The sequence below is a fragment of the Mesoplodon bidens genome, assembly GCF_964165515.1.
Source record: "Mesoplodon bidens genome assembly, chromosome: X".
Taxonomy (NCBI): Eukaryota; Metazoa; Chordata; class Mammalia; order Artiodactyla; family Ziphiidae; genus Mesoplodon; species Mesoplodon bidens.
This window is the reverse complement of record NC_138163.1, coordinates 126458349-126479317: the sequence shown is the minus strand read 5'-3', so window position 1 is coordinate 126479317 and position 20969 is coordinate 126458349. Positions and strand designations below refer to the sequence as shown.

The 20969-nt window shown below is 43.6% G+C and overlaps 1 long non-coding RNA gene across 1 annotated transcript in view; it reads left to right on the top strand.

The window, feature by feature from the left end:
• Nucleotides 1-20969, top strand: part of LOC308609565 — a 144805-nt gene that overhangs the window by 44621 nt on the left and 79215 nt on the right. Inside the window, exon 2 of the long non-coding RNA XR_014014311.1 lies at nt 20507-20591. This is a non-coding gene — a long non-coding RNA (uncharacterized lncRNA). The remainder of the gene's footprint in view (nt 1-20506; nt 20592-20969) is intronic.

The window sequence follows — 20969 nt, the reverse complement described above, 5'->3', positions numbered from 1 at the left end:
CTGCATGGAGATGAGCAGTACCCACCAATATCATGTTCAACACTGGAATGAAGAAACCTGCTAAATCCACAGGGACATAACATAGTGTGGGGCATGATGCAGTGGCACTCATGGGGGCATTTAGAGGCTCAAGGGCTGGGTTTGAGATCCAGATTTGTTTCTTGGGTGCTGTGGTTTATCGGGCAATTCACTTCATTCCTACGAGCATCAGTTTCCTTATATAAAATGACGATAAGACATTCCACTGAGTCTACCTCCTAGGATTGTTTTGAGGATTAACTAAAATATATATGTGATATTCTCGTAAATTGTAAGGGTGTGGAGAATGGACAGGAGGGGCTAGTAATTGAGGTGAACAAGGCTGATAGCTTGTAGTAGTGGAGAGGTGTGGAAGGGTGGGAGCGAGATGTAGGAGGGGGCTCAACAGGATGGGGGTAATGCTTGAGCCTTCAGTGAGAGGGAGGAGTGAAGGATGCCAAGAACAACTAACTGGCTTCAGCCCTGTATCCCTGGATGAATGATGGTGCAACTCACTGAGATAGGGAATAGATCAGCAACAAGGATGAGGTTTGTTTTGGACGCTTAGGAGTTTGATTTCGAAGTGCTTGGTTTGGGATGCCCTCGAGCACCCACGAGGAGGTGTCAAATAGGCCATTGGTAGAGGTCTGGGATGGAGAAGAAATGTATGAGCCATCATCATACACATGTCTGAGGCATAGGCATGGATGAGACTTTTTAGGGAGAGTGGGAACAGGAGATGGTCAAGGGCCAAGGATTGAGGAACCCCAGAATCTAACAGCTTGGTGGAAGAGGACCAACCTCGCCAGCAGACAGAGAGCCCAGAAAAGAAGCAAGAAGACCAGCAGGGTGTTATTTCATTGAAGCCAAGAGAAGTGAAGGTTTTGAAAAGTAGTGAGTGGTCCATGGTGGCTACAGCTTTTGTGAGGTCAAGTCAGAGGAAAACAGAAAAATGTCTCCTGGATGTAATGACATTATCTAGTAAATTCCTCAGAAGTGTGGGACTGCCTATGCCCATGTATTTTTTTTCTTAGTTTTTGAAATGAAGAAACTGAGTTACAGTAGCAGAAAAAAACTGAACCAGGGTGAAATCACAGAAACCTGAACTGGGTAGGGCCAGTTCCTGGTTTGGAGCTTCACTGTCCTGGTACCTGTGACCGCAGGCTGAGTTCATGACCCTCCTCTTCTTTCTCAAGGTCCAAATGACTTACAGGAAGTGCAGGACTCTATACATAGTTGGCACTCAAGAAATATTTGTTGACTGATTACATGAACAACGCAGACATTTCTTCCTGACATGTATTCATCTTCCCCACAGGAATTAGCAGTTCTTACCCATGTACTGCCTCAAGGTCCTGAGTCATAATCAAACAAAACTTCTGTCCTGTTCACTGAAGTGTGCTTTTTAAAAAACCACAATAGCTCTTATGTTCTCACATGCCCGAGAGATTATTTTCCTATTGTGTGCTCTTGGTCATTTCCTTCTTATGTGCAGAAATGTTTGAGAATGGTTCTTTGCCTAGACAAAATGAAAAGTTTGTTTGTTTGTTTGTTTTTAATGGAAGAAGATGTTTTCGCTTTTTAATGGAAGAAGGTGGGAGAGACAGTAAGCAGGGAACCGGATGTTTGAGCTCCCAGCCTGGCTATGAAAAATCATCATGAACTAGCTTCCTGCCAGTTGCCCTTTCTTTTTGAAAAATGGGCTCAGGGCAGTTGCTGCAACTGAAGGCAACAAAGAGAAGTTATGAAAAGAAAACGAAGCTCTGTGCGCATGCGTGTGCGTGTGTGTGTGTGTGAATAATTTGGTGCTTTAAGAATGAATGTGTGTGAATAATTTAGTACTTTAAGAATGAAGCACATCCACCAGCATTTTCACTCCTACACTCAACAGAACTGCGTACGCATGTGGACGGGTTGTGTACTAGAATGTTCATAGCATCACTATTGCCAAGAGCCCCAAAACTGAATGCTCGTTCTGTCAGTTAGCTTCTACTGTGTAACAAACAACTACAAAACTTAGCAGTTAAAACAACAACCCGTGATTCTGCAGGTCAGCAATTTGGACTGGGCCCTCCTGGGTGGTTTTTCTTATCTGGGCTAACCGGGATCAGTTGAGTCTGGCCCAGATCAGAGAACTGTCCCGAAGAATGTAAACTAAATACTGGTTGTTGTTATATGTCACTACATTTTGGATGGTTTGCTAGACAGCAATAGATCAGTGATACAAAGCTACCTCAGTTCATAGTCTAAAAGGGCATAGGCAAGTTTCTCAAGTTCTTGGAATAAAAGATCTAGCAATGATTTCCCCCTAATTTTCCATTCTCCTTTGCTTAAAGATAGACTCATGTTCTTGGAAACAGAGCAGAGGCGGTAACTGCTGAAATTGTCCTTAGTGAATTTAGTTATAGGCTGCTCTAAAATCAAATTGTTTTCTTAAATGCAGTGCCCTGCCAATTTGAACAACCACCTGGAGCTTTATAAACTCCTTTAAATCAGGGTTTCTCAACCTCAGTACTGCTGGCATCTTGGACCAGATAATTCTTTATTGTTCTTTGCATAAGATGATGTTGAGCAGCATCCCTGGTCTCTACTCACAAGACACCAGTAGTCTCCCTTTCTCCAGTTGTGACAACAGAATGTCTCCAGACACTACCAAGTGGCCCCTGGGGGCACAGTGGCTTCTGGTTGAAAACCACTGCTCTAGAAAAACTGTTCAGGGAACATCAACTCAGGAGTCACTCTGAAAACTGAGGAGGGTGATGATGAATGGGCGCCAGCGAAGCAAGTGAAGAGACAGACGAGGGATGCACGTTTACCCCGCCCCCACCTTGTGCGTTGCTTATGTAGCTCAAAGTCTCACAACAACCTGTGAAGAAGCTGCCATCACCTCTGTACAGATGAGGAGGTAACATCTGGCTATGAAGGTAAATCTCATGATCCAATCCAGGGCTGTCTGACTCCAGTACCCGTGAGCTTTCCACCAGGAATCCAGGGCCGCCTCCCACTGTGGCCAGGAAAAGGCAGAGATGCCGAGCAGCAGTGATGGCTGCCAGTCCCAAGGAGGGGACACTGGCTCTTCTCTTATGAGCTCAAAGCCAGTACCCGAGGTCCGTGGGGAGGACGAGGCGCAGGCAGGGTTGCAAAGCAGGGTGCCACTGACCATCAAAACTCTGGGTCACGGAATGTTCTCTAGGCCTGGGTGTACGATGTGGAAGACTTACCAGTGTAGGAGAGGAAGCGTGTGGGCAACTGAAACCCACCAATAACTCCCACACCTCATTTAACTCTCTAGTTCTCATTACAAGATTTTTTAATCTTTAAAAAATTAACATATTTGGGGCTTCCCTGGTGGCGCAGTGTTTGAGAGTCCGCCTGCTGATGCAGGGGACACGGGTTCATGCCCCGGTCCGGGAAGATCCCACATGCCACGGAGCGGCTGGGCCCGTGAGCCATGGCCGCTGAGCCTGCGCGTCCGGAGCCTGTGCTCCGCAATGGGAGAGGCCACAACAGTGAGAGGCCCGCATACCGCAAAAAAAAAAAAAAAAAATTAACATATTTTAGCAGCAAGGCATGCACATAGTACAAAATTTTAAAGATGCCAAAAATAAACAATAAAGGGTAAGTTTCCCTCTTATCTTTATCCTCCAGATCCTTATTTCCCATTCCAGAAGGCAACCACTGTTACATTTTTGGTATATCCTTCCAGAGATACTCTATATGTAGTCAAGCATATATATATATCTTTTCCATCATGGCAGCATGGTATATACATTATTGAGGACCACAACACCTGCACTCTCTATCGATCTATATCTATCTATCTATCTTGGAGCACCTTTCATATCAGTACATGAAGATCTGCCTCGTTCTTTTTAATAGTTGCCTAGTATTCCATATTAGGAATATGGCACAATTTGGTAAATCAGTCTTTTAGGGATGGACATTTAGATTGTTTCCACTCTGTTGCTGTTACAAATAAAGCTGCGATGAACAGCTCTGTATACCCATTGTACCCCACATATGTAACTCTGTCTGTTCACTTGGTTTTATTTCATAACCTTTCATTTTCCCCTTCTGCCTGCAGTGTCAGTGTACTGAGATCAGTATAACTTCAGAAGCCAGGGAAGGAAATAGAGTATCTGAACAAAATATCAAGTATACAGTTAACCTTGATAAATCAAGCCTCAGAACTAAAAATAGAAAAGAGGTTGATCACAGGTGTAAGTTAAACGTTACGTCAGCTGGCTTCTCAGGCCCCAGATATCTCATCTAGAAACTGCTAGAGCAGGATGGGACCTCCGACATTCTTTAGTGCATCCCTCCCCCGTGTTTTTACATATAAGGACATTGGGATCCTGAGATGCTTGTAAATAGTCGAGCTTAGTTAGATTGAAATGTAGGTCTTCCAAGTTCCAATTCTGTGCTTCTTGAAACACACTATTACAATGTCTTTCCCAACCCCAACAGTTTTGAAACTGAGAATAAAATTATTATTTACAACCCAAACTGACTGTATCCAGCTCTGCCTTCTAAAGTGGTGGCATACATAATTCACAGCAATAAAGAATGGAATCTCTGCTCCCTTTCATCAGAGAGTCTGCGAAGTGAGGCACAGGCAAGGATGGATGGTTCACTACCTTTGCCAGTGGAGTGTTTGGCCCATTTTGTAGTAGAACATAGAACAATGATGTACGGAAGTGGCTGCCCACCCAGTAGAGGTGTCGAGAGCTCAATTACTTTGCATAATGTTGTGAGAGGAATGGGGTTTTGGGGGCGACCCTGAGATGATGATCCCCAAACTGGGTAAGCAAGGAATTTTAGAAGACAAGCAGCCGGGCTAAATAACATGGAGAGGTGGCCTAAATATTTTAGAAAGACAAACCTGATAGTCAGTTCTATGTTGTTTCACGTTGTTGTGGCGTAGACGCAATGCTTAAGTAAAGTCAGCTTCACACATAAACGTGTCCGGTGAATGGGTCGAGGATCGTTTCTTCAGCTCTCTCAGGTCAGGGTGCTGGTTTAGCATTGTGTGATTCTCTTGTTGCTTTTCTTCCTCAAGTTCACATGAAGTTTGCCATAGCTCTAGTCAAATCAGTCTTTGAAATACTTTAAAATTCAGGGAAGGAAGATGGGGATGGGAGAAAAGTGTTCTCCTTGTAAAGTGGAGAAAAATCTTTCCCAGACCCCCATTCCCTCTACCCCCAGGAGACTTTCCCTCTCTTTGACCAGAACTTACTCTCATTTCCATCCTTAGCTGCGAGGTGGGCTAAGAAGTAAGTACCCTAGTCTCTCACTTTGCAACTTTCATTCATTCTTGAAAGCCCTGCCACTGAGTGGAAAGCTATTCATTTTTTAAAAAAAATTCCATTAATTTCTGAGGGAAAAATGATAACCTGGTCTGTCCCAATCAAAGATACCCTGATAATTTTCACAGGTAAGAAAATATATTGAGTGAACAGTGAAAACAAGTTTTCATAAGAAATGGAGAACAATTTGAAAGTAAATAACTGCAGTTTGTACACAAACTATAATGTAGAAAAAGTAGACTTGATAGGAATGGTGGTGGAGAGACTGGAGCAGTCATTCTTTGGAAGGTGAATTCTTTTGTCTCCACCATTGTCTCGCCAGCTTTCCAGCTTTTAGAGAGGGAGTTCTTGGTTACTTTGTACTCTCAGTGCACTCGGTGCACTTCAATATAAAGTTACAGCCTAGAAATTACCTTTAGGACAAAATAAAAGGTAAACACGAGAGTGCTTTGAAGCTTGTGAAATTGCACACGCACGAAGACTGAAGAGATGGAGATGACACCTCTTCATCCCTCTCGTTTGGTATCCATACGCAAAGCAGAACATTTGGGGCTCATTCAAACATGAGGCTCAATCCAAATTCATTCCATATGATAGGCTCTGACAGGTAAATGCATGTTCAGTAAAATTGGTGAGTGGGACTCAGGCTGAGACCTTGATGATGTCATATCACTTCTTATAGCATATTTGTTTAGTGTGTTTTGAGGTGGAAAAAGTCAGTTTATTGGGGAAAAAAGGGAGTCATTGTTCACAAAGTGGTACAACTTTTCAAGAGCCATTACGGCAAAAAGTCATAAACTGAACAGTCGTTATGTGAGGTAGATCAGTACCTGGAAAGGGGGGGATGGAATTATCATGATTGGTTTCTCATTTATCATAGTCGCCCTTTAGGCCTGGGCATGTTGCCAACCCAAACCAAATTAGAGTGAGTGTCTTCTCACTGAGAAGGGTGGGGTGTGGCGGTGGGATAGGCCCCTAAGCATGTCTGCCACAAGATGTCCCTTCCACATTGCTTGGAAAATGGGCACTGTGCAAGGAGTTAACTGAGGTTGGTAATATGACTTACATATAATTTTAATCCCGGAGTTAATAGGTCATTATGGTTCTTAGAAATATTTCACTGGCAAGTAATTGATGGCCAGTTTCTGGTGCACAGTCCTCTGTATCTGAGAGACAGGCAATAGCCACCGTCCACGCTGCAGAAATGGAGCATTTGGCACTTGCACTGAAATCTGAAGATCTATTTGCAGCATTGCCCATTCTGCTTACCAGCCTTGGTGACGGCTTCAGCGACCGTCTCTTGGTGTCATTTGTCATGGGTATGAAGCATATCCCAAACCACTCTCCACATGATCAAACTTGGAATTTTCTTTTCCTTTCTGACTTTGAAATTGAGTTATCGATTCAGTGGACCTTTACTGAACATCCATTGTGGGTTAGACACTTTTCTCAGTCCTGTGGAAAATTTAGAGGCAAATCAGAGATGACCCTTCTCTCAAAGAGCTTACAGTCTAGCAGGGTGATAAGACATGAATAATAAAGGTAGAAGGTATAAAATATTATCTGTACCATAAAAGTGGGACAGATAGATGTTTCTGGGAAAAAATTAGGACTCTCTATCGTATCCTTAACTTTTTTCATCTCTTGACCTAGTAATTCAAATATATTTAACTTAGTGATCCTTGGACCCCTAGGAAATCCACATGTGAGGTTCAGATAAATTTCCAGAAAGTGTATGCAAAAGTGTGGTTATATGTTTGATTGTATTATTCTGGGAAGAGGATCCTTAATTTTGTCTAATTCTTAAATAAAAGCATTATTTAATTCACTACAATACTCCCACTTCTAGAAACACATCTTAAGGAAATAGACATGTAGACAAAGATTTATTATTAAGGATGTTTATCACAGCATTATGTATAGTAGTATAAAACTGGAAACTACACAAATACGGAACAACTGAGCATTAGTCAATTACAGTACATCTGCACAATAGAATTTATGTTCCTGTTGAAATGAGACATCAAAAAGTTAACGACATGAAAATATGTTCATGATAAAATGTTAGGTGAAAAAAAACTATATCCACGGTATGCTCTCAATTATGTTTTAAAAAAATCATTGAAAAGGCTAAAGGGATAACACAGGAAAATGTTAACAATGATTATCTCTGTGTGTTGTGGGATTGAGTGATTTTTTTTCTTTAATCTTTTCCATATTTCTCAACTCTTCTACGACAAGCATGAATCACTTCACAAATCAGAAAAAAAAACGAAAGTTGTATCAGAACTAGTACAGATGAAGTATCATGGCAGTTCTGCAGTGAGGTCTCTTTTATTTGGGATATCAGAGATGCCTCTTAGAGGAGGGGGCCTTCAAGCATAGCTTCGAATCATGGCCACGGTCTTGACCTTCTGAGGGGCTGGGAGAGGGCAATGCAGGGGAGTGGTCGAAGAAGTCAAGAGTTGAAGGAGACAGCTCCATGTAAAAGTTGAGGTGTGGTGGTGACCTAATCACTCTCCCTAGAAGTCCTGGAGCAGGGAGGGCTGGCCCGCTTTCAGGCAAAGAGCAGTTCTGGAGTGTGGGCTGACTCCCAAGGCCTCTCAGGACCCCTGAGATATAGCCTGTAATGTCCAGGGACCCTTCCCATTCCATGATAGAGAGTTCAACATGGGGTTACACTGGATAAATGATGGAAGGATAGGAGTAATCAAAAATTTGACAGGGGGACTTTTTTGGAGAGATTAGCCAAAAATTCTGAGAGTCCGATTGTAAGCCTCAGGGAAGAATGGTGAGAAAGCCACACACACACACACACATACACACACACATCTGTGACTTAAATGGTTTTGAAGCCAGATGTCTTAGTGTGAAGCTATACTTTTTAATCCCTTGTATACCCAGAGGAAAATAGAAGCTAGTAACAGATTGATTAATGCCATACGGTGTAAGATTACACTGCATAATGTTTATTTATACAATTTACTATTCTACATTAGCTTTAACAAGACAGTATCTTTTAAGGAACTGATTATGCACTTTGACCCATTAATTCATTTGGGGAATGACACTTAAGAAATTAACTCAAAAAGAGGGAAAGTAGATATTTGTGTAAAGTAACTTGTTATAGCAGAGGAAAAAATATTAGAAATCCACTTGCGTAAGAACTCAAAGGTGCTTAAATATATTAAATAAAAGAAATATATTACTACCATGAAAATGATCAGTTTATGGGTTTTGAGAGTTATATGGCTACATCAGTAAAGTCAGGAAAAAAGAGCACAAAACTAGTATGTATAGACTGATTGCATTTTGTTACAATATATCCATACAATATGGGGTTGCAGTCTTCAGAACAGTGGATGCTGTAAGGTTAAGAGGACTTGGCAGTCTGTGCTGAATGGTTTTATTTTGACAAGTATTCATCCCCATTTCTTTTTTTTTTTTTTTTTTTTTTTTTTTGCGGTATGCGGGCCTCTCACTGTTGTGGCCTCTCCCGTTGCGGAGCACAGGCTCCGGATGCGCAGGCTCAGCGGCCATGGCTCACGGGCCCAGCCGCTCCGCGGCATATGGGATCCTCCCGGACCGGGACACGAACCCGTATCCCCTGCATCGGCAGGCGGACTCTCAACCACTGCGCCACCAGGGAGGCCCCCCATTTCTTTATATGGTCTCCCTTCTACTGAAGGGCTAGAAGCCTAGTAGCTACATCTCCTAGAAACACTTGCCAGCCAGCTTTCAGAATAGAGTCCTCCAATGATAGGGACCTTTGCAAGATTTGGAAAGCAGAAGAGAAGCAGAAGTCATTAGAATTGCAATAGGAATTGTGTGGGCTTTGCCAGACAATAGATGTGAGGTTTTCCAGCAGCTTCTAGATATTCTCTTGTAAATTACCCATTTCAGTGTGCCTGTCGCGGAGACCATGAATGGCAGCTTTCTACAATTTTTGCAAGTTCCTGATTTCTCTCTTTTTTTAAAAAAAATTATTTATTTATTTATGGCTGCGTTGGGTCTCTATTGCTGCGCGCGGGCTTTCTCTAGCTGCAGTGAGCTAGGGCTACTCTTCGTTGTAGTGTGCGGGCTTCTCATTGTGGTGGCTTCTCTTGTTGCGGAGCACGGGCTCTAGGGTGCACAGGCTTAGTTGCTCTGAGGCATGTGGGATCTTCCCGGACCAGGGCTGGAACCCGTGTCTCCTGCATTGGCAGGCGGATTCTTAACCACTGCGCCACCAGGGAAGTCCAAGTTCCTGATTTCTTGAAAGCTAGGGACAGCTTTTCCTTACTGTCATTTCCTGAGCCCTTCCAATGGTTTTGTAAGCATTTAATTATTTTTTAACTTTTTATTTTATATTGGAGTATAGCTGATTAACAATGTGATAGTTTCAGGTGTACAGCAAAGTGACTCAGCCATACATACACATGTATCCATTCTCTCCCAGCCTCCCCTCCCATCTAGGCTGCCACATAACATTGAGCAGAGTTCCCTGTGCTACACAGTAGGTCCTTGTTAGTTATCCTTTTTAAATATAGCAGTGTGTACATGTCAATCCCAAACTCCCTAACTATCCCTTCCCTCCACCCTTCCCCCCAGTAACCATACGTTCATTCTCTAAGTTTGTGAGTCCGTTTCTGTTTTGTAAATACATTCACTTGTATCATTTCTTTTTAGATTCTGCATATAAGCAATATCATACGATATTTCTCTTTCTCTGACTTACTTCACTCAGTCTGACAATCTCTAGGTCCATCCATGTTGCTGCAAATGTCATTATTTCATTCCTTTTTATGGCTGAGTAATATTCCATTGTATATATGTACCACATCTTCTTTATCCATTTCTCTGTCGATGGGCACTTAGTTTGCTTCCATGTCCTGGCTATTGTAAATAGTGCTGCAGTGAACATTGGGGTGCATGTATCCTCTTGGACCATGTTTTTCTCTGGATGTATGCCCAGGAATGGGATTGCAGGGTCATATGGTAGCTCTGTTTCTAGTTTTTTAAGGAACCTCCATACTGTTCTCCATAGTGGCTGTACCAATTTACATTCCCACCAACAGTGTAGGAGGGTTCCCTTCTCTTCACACCCTCTCCAGCATTTATTGTTTGTGGATTTTTTGATGATGGCCATTTTGTAAATTTTGGAGACTAATCCCTTGTTGGTCACATCATTTGCAAATATTTTCTTCCAGTCTGTGGGTTGTCTTTTCATTTTGTTTATGTTTTCCTTTGCTGTGCAAAAGCTTTTGAGTTTAATTAGGTCCCATTTGTTTATCTGAGTTTTTGTTTTCATTACTCTGGGAGAGAGATCAGAAAAGATATTGCTGTGATTTATGTCAGAGTGTTCTGCCTATGTTTTCCTCTAGGAGTTTTATAGTGTCCGGTCTCACATTTAGGTCTTTAATCCATTTTGAGATTCTTTTTGTGTATGGTGTTAAAGAATGATCTAATTTCATTTTTTTACATGTAGCTGTCCAGTTTTCCCAGCACCATTGTTGAAGAGACTGTCTTTCCACCATTGTATAGTCTTGCCTCCTTTGTCATAGCTTGATTGACCGTAGGTGCGTGTGTTTATTTCTGGGCTTTCTATCCTGTTCCATTGATCTACAGTTCTATTTTTGTTCCAGTACCATACTGTTTTGATGACTATAGCTTTGTGGTATAGTCTGAAGTCAGGGAGCCTGATTCCTCCAGCTCCACTTTTCTTTCTCAGGATTTGTAAGCATTTAATTTTATGCATTAAATCTTTTTCTTCTCAGAGTACCTAGAGTGGTTTCTGATTTCCTGACCAAACCCTGACCGATATATGATATAGGTTCTTTATAATCCCTCTGTTTGCTTTCTATGATGAAGTTGATTAAACAGTTGAAATATATGTTCAACCATTATGTTATTATGTCCTTGTAGGTTAAATAGATTTAAAAAATATATATAGTATTCCTACCTAGATAAATTATATGATACCTCTTCCACTCACACCACCATTGTTTTTGTAACCTTTGGCATATGCTCCTTACACAGAATAACAGAGTGGATCGACATATGTTGTCATAAAAGGAAGAAAGTGAAAAGAAAACCTTATCATTTCTAAATACTTATTATTTAGCTTGAAAATATAATGTGTGTGTTTGTGTGTGCGTGTATTCTATAGGGGATTATATGGATCAGCTTACAGATTGATGTGAAAACTTTCTATTTCTCTCAGATGACTAAGTCAAGGTTGGGACTATTTATTTATTTGATAGACATTATCAACACTGCTTTCACATACAAAAAAAGAGGTGCCCAGACTCTGCACTAGCATGCGTAGTTATCACAAGAATGCAGTATGTATGTGTATATACATAATTTCTCTGTGTATATACATACATATCAGATATACATATGTGTGTGATTTTGTTCTTGTAGAGGTATGGAAATGTAATTGAAACAATACCCTCTGGCAACTTGAAGCACTTCACATCTTTTCCTTTGTCTCCTTCAAACCGTTTCATTTTTCCAGAGGAAAAACATGAAACACGGAGTCCAATCAAGCCTGTTACACTGCCAGCCAGAGACGAAAGAGATTCCTTGCATGGGCTGCTGTCTCAAACGGCAACAGGGCTCTGGGAGATGATTTGCAAAAGTGGCCACAGTAACTCTGTCCTCTCTTGCATGCATCCCCTCCCTTTGCAGTGTGACTTTGTAACAATTCCCATCCAGGTATGAAGCCTACTTTTCCACCCCTTGAATCTGGACTTGACCTTGTGACTTACTTTAACCCGTGGGGTATTTGAAAAACATGGTGGAAGAAGAAACTTGAGAAGTGCTTCTGCACTGGGCTCGTCTTCTCTTGATGCTCCTAGGAACCCTGAGAACTCTGTCATCTGAATAAACTGGGGCTGGCCTGCCGAAGATGTATGGCCCAGCTACCCAAGTGGTCCCAACCGACAGCCAGCACCAACCACCAGACATGTGAATAAGGCCACCCTAGACCGACCAGCCTCCAGTCAGTCCTCTAGCTGATGGCAGCTATATGCATAAGTCCAGATGAGACCACCAGGAGAACTGTCCAGCAAAACCCAGGCCAAATCACTGACCCACAGAATAGTAAGCTAATACGTGATTGTTATTTTAAGCTATCAACTTTGAGTGGTAAGAGTTAGGCCAGGTATAAAGTTGTGAGCCCGGGTCAGAACTGGAGACCTCATTTCCTGTCTTCCCTCTACCAAGTAAAATAAAAAACAAAACCAAAAAACCATGGTGAAGGTAGCCAACTGCAAAAATTTATGACCTCTGCCTTAGAGGAGGGCAAAGCGATAAGCCATGTTGAAGACTCCTTTTCTTTCCATGCTAATTAGAAAATTTTGACAAATGAGTAGTTCATCACCCGATTACCATCAAAACTCAATGAAGTGAAAATGATTTTGATTCACGGAGAAATTGAAGGAAATTAAAATGAACCAGAATCGGCATTCTCTCTTCATCCAGACCACCACAGTTTTGCCTGACAAGAGTCCATCAGTCGGCCTTGCCCTAGACTCTTGGGACTTGCCCTCCAACCTGACTCTCTTCAAGTTTAGCCATCCTTGGATCCATGATAGCCCAGGATCATGGTTTTGCTTTGTCCACCAAGTTCTGTTTCTCTGCCAGTGATAAGTAAACTAGAGACAGAAGAGAAAGGGAACACACTCCATGGTAATATTCCCTCCCCAAATAATAATCCTCCCCTCACCTATCATGTAGCTTTTTCCACCAGCCCATCTTGAGAGTTAAACAGCCAAAGATTCAAACAGGTCTCACTTTTACAAGCCAGTGGTCACTTTCTTGGAATAAGCACAGTGGTCTTCCCAAATGATGGATCAGTCATCTGTGTCATTCAAAAAGGGGGAAGGGGGGCTTCCCTGGTGGCGCAGTGGTTAAGAATCCACCTGCCAATGCAGAGGACACAGGTTCAATCCCTGGTCCAGGAAGATCCCACATGCCGCGGAGCAGCTAAGCCCGTGCGCCACAACTACTGAACCTGTACTCTAGAGCCCGCGAGCCACAACTACTGAGCCCATGAGCCCATGTACCACAACTACTAAAGCCTGCATGCCTCGAGCCCGTGCTCCGCAACAAGAGAAGCCACCGCAATGAGAAGCCCGCTCACAGCAACGAAGAGTAGCCCCTGCTTGCTGCAACTAGAGAAAACCCGCGCGCAGCAATGAAGACCCAACACGGCCAAAAATAAATAAATGAATAAATTTATTTATTTTAAAAAAGGAGGGGGAGGAGGCCATGCCTGATGCCCAGTGAGAGGAAGGAGGCAGGGCTACCTTCCCCTGGGGCCTGACTCTGAGCCATTATCACCTGGTCATCAGCGTGAGATCCATGGTCAAGGTTGATGATCATATTCCACTTTTTCTCTTCTCATAAGACCCACACGTTTTCCTGATCTTCTAGAAGGCAGGAAGCTGAGGTTTTATTTTGAATTCTGCAGGTTTGACTAGTACTGGTCCAACTCCAGAGGTGACAGTGAAGACACCATGGGGAGTTCCTAAAGGCTGAGAGCTGATTCAGGAACATAATTCAAAGCGGACCAGTCATTTATGATGCCCTCAAAGTAGCAGGTCTTAGAGACATATTTCTTCTCCCTCTACCCCTCCATCAGGTGGATTTGGAAGTTCACCTACAAGCAAATTTGTCTCTGGAGATATAAGTCAAGGGATGAATGCAACGTATACAGGCATTGGGTAGATTTCCTTCAAGATACCTCATTAAGGATTCCCCTCACAAAGGAACTTCAGAGTGTATTAAATAGCTGGAGACAAGCTTGGGGATGAGCTTGGGCAGGGATAAAGGGGGAAAATGGAAATATATTGCCTGTGACGTTGCTTGTGTTCTTGCTTGGAATTCTAATCTAGCTCTTGTGTAAGTATTTAATTCTTACTGTGCCTATGCTTTCTTTCTTCCTCCTAAGAAAACTGTGGCTTCCTTGACGTTAGCAAACTCAGTCCTTTGCTTCTCTGAATCCTTCATATTACTGAGCACAGCATAAGCTAGATGGCAGGCTCTGTAAAGGCAGGTGATATATCTGTCTTGTTTACGGTCATATCTCATACCTAATAGAGTATCTGGCACATAGTAGGTGCTCAATAAATATTGAATGAATGAATGCGTAATTGTAGCATCGGATACCTTATAACATCTGTTGAACGAAAGAGTGAACTGATGAATACATGTATGAGAATAAATAAAGTCTTGACATTTGCCGCTGGTACATTTGAAAAGCCTAGGGGTATGCATGTGATTGGAATACAGCCCCCAGGAGGAAGGGCTACTAAGAGCATACATGTGTTTGCATCTTCCATGTACAGAAGCCGATGATTTTCACTACCTTGATTTTCACTGCTTCCTGAGACTTGAGTCACCTGGCTTTTAAAAATTGCTTCATTCATTTTCGATTCATTTCACTCCTTTGCTCAGCTTCTCTGCTTTAGGGTTTCATTTCCCACTAACGGGGCTTGCTGTCTCTCGGCTCCATGTGACACTACTCTGAAGACCTTGGAACAGTTTCCATGGTTACTTCTTCTGGAATTTTCCCTTTGGAAACCTTGTGTTCTTTCCTTACCTTTAACTTCCCTCTCAGAAATTTAAATACACACCTTAGGGTTCTTGGGAGTGTTCACACTCTCCCTAGAGACACCTCAAACCACAGAGGAGAGAATCAAGGCCTGCATACTGCCTTTCTTCTCTCCTGTGTGGAAAGGGGGTTGATGATTTGATGCTGAAATGCCTCGAAGCCCAGAGATCCAGAAATTTCCCACGAAAAACACACAAAAGACCCCCCAGGTTGCCAAAGCCACCATCTCCTTATTTCAGTTGGGTTCATGTCCACAAAATGATCATCGCCACCATCATGGAAGCCTTTTCTTTCTTCTTTTCTCTTTTCTTTTTTTAATGAGTGTTCCTGCTAAACTGATTGCTGGTGTGTCTCGCCTTGAAGTGCCTTATGCGTGTTTGTGACCAAGAAGAAACTCAGAAAAGAGTAAGGGCCAGTGGAGATGGGAGACAAAGGCGACTGATTTTCTTTTAGAGGAACTTCAAAAGTTAAACAGATTCTGAATTACATTTTGCTCTGTGGAATCTTCCAGCCTTTCTTCTCCTGGGATTATTATCTAAGATCTAGACAGTGGGAGACTGCTAGGGAATCAAGTTCTGAACCAGACTTGTGTTGGGTGCACCTGGGATACACCTGTGGCTCCCAGGGGACTTAAATGTACCAGTCATGCAATCAGTAATGTAAAAATGCCCCCGGGGGAGCAGCCTCCTCTTTTCCGGCTCCCCTCCCCTGCACCTGTCTCTCCCGTATCCTCTCTGTGCTCTCATCTCCATCCCCCCTCCCCCGGAGCCCCTCATTCTTTCCTCAAACAGCTTCCAGCAAAGTCTCTTTCCAGCTTCCAAAGGCCCAGACATCAAAAGGAGAAGCCGCCATTCCTGGCTGTTTCCCACGAAGTGCAGTGCACGGGGCTGTCCTTCAGATCCCGCGCTGCGTGTGTTTCTATCTGGGAGGGATGCTTGGTTCTGGTTAGAGCACAAGGCAGCCAGGCCTTTCGCTCAAAAATGAGGGGGGCTCTACTTGATCTCCTCGTGGAGTTCCTGCCTTCACAGATCTTTACACTGTGATCAGTCCTCATCTGAGGCCTGTCCCGGTACCGTGAGCCCATCTGCTGGGCCACTCAAAAGCCCCGAGAGTGGTGGCAGCCGCGGTGGGGTGGGAATCTGGTAGCGCACTGATAGGCATTACAGTGTAGTTGCTCCAAGTGCAGACTCTGAAGCCGGACTCCGTGGGTTCACAACCCGGCCTCACCACTTACGAGCTCAGTGATCTTGGGCGAGCTGCTTCACCTCTCTGTGTCCCTGTCTCCTCACCTGTGAACTGGGGATGATGGTAATCCTGGTGCCTGGCTGTTCTGAGTCTCAAACGAGTGAACCATGTAAAGCACTTAGAATAGTGTGTGGCACCTAGTAAGCACCCAAAAGTGTGGTCTGTTGTTATTATCCACGTCAAGTCTGCTTTTCCTTGTGGGCTGAGGACTGGCTCAAGTCCCGGTCCTGCCACTTTGGGGCACTATAGTCTTAGAGCAACTTACATGGCCTGTGTGAGTCTCAGTTTCCCCAGGACAGTTGGGAAGGTTAAGTGGCATGCAAACACCTGAACATAATAATCACGTTTTCTTTCGTGCTCTTTATGACTGAGTCTGGGTGATATTTGGCATCTTCTTTCTCTTCTGTTTTTTCTCTCACATTTTTTTCTTTCCTTTGTTTTTTGATTCCCTTCCTCCTTCTCTGACACTCAATTCCTGTTCTTCTCTCCTACTTAATCTCTTATAATTCTCATTTTCTTAAATCGTGCCAAGCATGGGGGAAAAAATGGGCCTGAGTAACCCTTAAAAAGCACTTTCTAGCCTCACCTTTCCAGGCCTTCCTTTGGTGGGAGATAGAGTGACGGAAGGGAGGAGCCCAGTAGTTATTCTGGGGCCCAGATAATTCCAGCTAGGCCTAGGGCAGTGAGGACCCAGCGTACGGATCCTGTTTCCCGTCTGCTCACTGGCCGCCCATCCTGCTCAGCCTGGCTTGCTGACCACCGCTTGTGGGGCTGTCACGGAGCCTCCCCGTGGTCTGGAACATGGTCTTACAGCAGGTCTGGTCTTCTTCCCTGCTGTGTCCACCATGCACGGCCACAAGGGATGCTGGTACCCGGGAAAAAGAGCCATTGTATTCCCTCCTGTATCAGTTGGCTTTTGCTGCATAACAAACCATCCCCAAACTTAGTGCCTTAAAACAGTAAGCTATTTACTCAGCTTACAGGGTTGGTGGTTTGGGCTGGGCTCAGCGGGGTGGTACTACTGCTGTCTTGACAGGACTCACTCATGTGCCTGCAGTCAGCTGCCACCCAGATATGTGTTCTGCTTCTGAGGATTGACTGACTGTAGGCTGGGGTGGTGGGGGTGACTGGATCGTGTGTTTCTCATCATCCATCAGGCTAACTCAGGCTATTTCATATGGAGGTGGTGGCAGGGACTCCAATAAGGGTAAAAAAGAAGGAAATTCCCAGTATTCGAGTATTATTCAAGTCTCTGTTTCTGTCATAATTGCTATTGTTCCTTTGGCCAAGGCAAGTCACATGGCCAAATTCAAAGTTAGTATTGGAGATGACTACCCAAGGGGTGGATGGATATAGAGACATATAGAGAAAAAAAATGGGGGCCATTACTGTAATAGTCTCCCACATCTCCTGAGAATGCGAGGCATGGCAGCTAGCTCCAAAATCTCCTTCACATATTTTTTCCCATAGGGCCTAAGGGCCCTCATGAAAATAAGGACATCTGGTGTGACATCTGAGAATTCACAAATTGGATATGAACATTGGTTCCTCAAAATGCTACATTAGCCCTCTGTCAGATTGCCTTCAAATGCAAGTATATGCTTCTTTAAGAAAATCCAGGCTTTGAAAACACCTACATTAGCAGTGGCTCTTAACTCCTTTTTTTTTTTTTTGGAGTTAGGAGGGTAGTTATAAACTCCTTTCAGAATCTGCTGAAAGCTTAGTTATCTTCTCCTCAGAGAAATTCACATTTACACATAGACACAGCATGTTGCTTCTAATTTCATGGGATTCACGGATTCCCTGAAGCCAAACCCCAATTTAAGGAATCACTCATCACAGGGAGAATATATACTTTTAAAGGAGAATTCCTCTGAACCCAAAAGGATTTGCCATAGGCTTGCTTATTTAAAGGAAATCTTATTGTTGAAAGTGATTCATAAGCTACCACAACCTCAGGTTTATCGAGAACACTTCCAAAAACATTATCTAATTTAGTTCACCTGCTCTTCAACATAGGAAAAATTCAGTTTCCACCTGACTTTTTAGGAGTTGTATTAACTAAAGGCCAGATGGGCTCATTTAGATGTGCTCCTGGTCTGTTCAGGCTGATTCTTACAGACATTACACGCATAATGACACTATGCTAGAGAACGTGGCCAAGCCCAGTGCAAATATATGGGCCATTAAGAACATTTGTGAGCAGATCATCTGTGTATTAAAATCATTCTCTCGTAAGTATTTTTTTAAAACTAACTTCTAAAGCCTAAGGACTTTATCATATCATTTCAGTGTGGTTTTGGTTGCAAGCAACAGATAACTCAACTGAAGTGGACTTACACAGTCCTATAGGATGTCTCTAGGGTTGGTGTCATCAGTGGCTCAACAATATGGTGGCCCTAGTTCACTTTTTTTATTTTCTCTTGTATTTTCTTCATGGTTCTGAGAGGATTGTGGCAATTCTGGGTGTTATGTACAGGTAACAGTGTCCAGAAGCAGAAGAAAAAAGATCCCTTTTCACAAGCAAGGCAAACCTTGCCCTGGGCATTCCCCAGTTCTCCTTAGCCAGCATTGCTCAACCGGACAGTGTCTAAATCGGTCACTTGCAAGGGAAAGGCTAAGCCCTGATTGGCTTAGACCCAAAAGTACTTCTTTGGTCTTGACCTCTCTGAAGGACATGCCTTTTTCTGGAAGGTTAAAAAAATATATCAGTGTGTTCTTGGTAAGAAGAAGGGGATCAAATGGCCATTGGTCGAGCAATCCACGGTGTCTGCCTCAGTGCTCTTTTCCTTAATACTCATTTTGAATGGTAACCTGACCTTTCATGGGGCAAGAAAGATGGAGATACTTTTGCTAACGTAAGTCATGGGAGAAGGGACTTCTGAAATAGCACAAAGGCTGGTTCCTGAACAATTGGGAAAGAAGTTGATGGTCGCCAGAGAGTGGGAAACAAAGAATAAAGGCTCAAACATGAGGGAACTGAGCAAAAGACAGTGAGAAGAAGAGGGTAGTCATATAGGTTGGGAGGGAGAGGAGGGGAGAGGAACGTAGTGCAGAAAAGAGATTAAGAATGATGCATCAGTGAATAAAATAGATAATCAACAAGGACCTACTGTACAGCATAGGGGACTCTACTCAGTACTCTGTAATGACCTAAATGGGAAAAGAATCTAAAAAAGAATGGATGTATGTATTTGTATGACTGAGTCACTTCGCTGTACACCTAACACAACATTGTAAATCAACTATACTCCAATATAAAAATTAAATTAAAAAGAATGTTGCATCAGGATTAAAGCAGAACATGATGACAGAGGAGGAGGATGGCAAGCGCCTCGCATGTTGTATTCGGCAAAATGGCAGAAGAGAGTCTCTGAAGGGGGATGGGATGGCGAAGGGGCAGGGGAGCAGGGCCGTGCCTGGCACAGGCTGGCTGCTGAGAGCAGACGCTGTGACGCACTGCTTAGGGCCCACGGTCCCGTCGGGGCGCTCTGGCGCCCTTCCACCTGCCTGCGTCTGCATCTCCGTGCACGCATGGAGTGGCCCTCAACAAATGACTCTCAGGGATTGGTCCACAAACACACCAGTTCCCTCAGTCCTTGTTTGGGGTAATTGTGAGCTGAGGGTCTCACACTGTTTCCCAGGGCTTTCCTTCAGGATGAGGTCCCAGCGGGCCACCGTGGTAGCCAGCTTAGCAATGCGCCCTGTATTGGCCGCCCTCCCTTCCTGGCTTTACTTCCCCTGGTTCCCTGCCAGTCTTGTCTGCGCCTCCCAAATCAACTAGTGCCACCCAGAGCCTGGTATCGTGGACTACTTTATACACATGGTTTTGTCCAATCACCCCAGCAATCCTAAGGGTATAGTGTCAGCTCCCATTGACGGATGAGGTAACAGACTCAGGCAAGTCAAGTGATCCTCTCAAGTTTATTCAGCTGGGAAATGGCAGAGCTCAGACTGAAATCCCGGTCTGTCTGGTGAAAGCCCGTGCTCTTTTCCTGGTAACAGTTTGTATCTTGGTGCTACTGAACAAGAAAATGCAAAGATGGGAGAGTTTGTCAAAGGTGTCTCAAAGGATCCCCAGCAGAGTTGAGGCTCAGTTGCCCAGAGCTGTAACCCATTTGTTAATGAACTCTTTTATTGCATTTTGTCCTTTCCCTGTGTCGCTATCGGAAGTTGCTTAATTTTCTTAAGCCTGTGAAATTAGGAGCACATCTTCATCATACGGTTGTTATGAGGATTAAGTCAGCTGCTATGTTTAGAGTGGTCTGTACATAATAAACGTTCATTAGGAACATGGTGGTTGTTAAATTATTGATTCCTTCTTTTCCGCCTTTAGGCTCCATCCCTGCAGTTCCAGTTCGTCCACTAGGTGGCAGAGTATCAACATTCATCATCCATGGGAGGCCTGCCTCTTAGAAAGAGTAAGTAAAATACGTAAGTTAGAGACCCCGAGGGACAATGGTCAGTGTGACTTGAGAAGGGCAAGCCTATGATTAAAACCCAATCCAAATAAAGAAAGCAGTGCCCTGAAATTCCAGCCTCGGTCAGATCGGTGTCTGATTCAAAGCTTTGAAAGGTAGAGACTGTTGGATAAATTCCCAAAGCAACACGGGGAACCTGTATGAGAGAAGCAGGTGGAGTCTGTTTGCAAGAAATGACTGGGTGCTACTTTCCCATGCCTGGGGTAATCCTAAGTCATGGGAGATGGCTAGGAGGTGGAGGAATGGCAAGGAGCCAGGGAAAAAAACCAAACAATCGCCTGAACAAAGTAGACCTTGATAAGAGTCAGCGTGATCCTC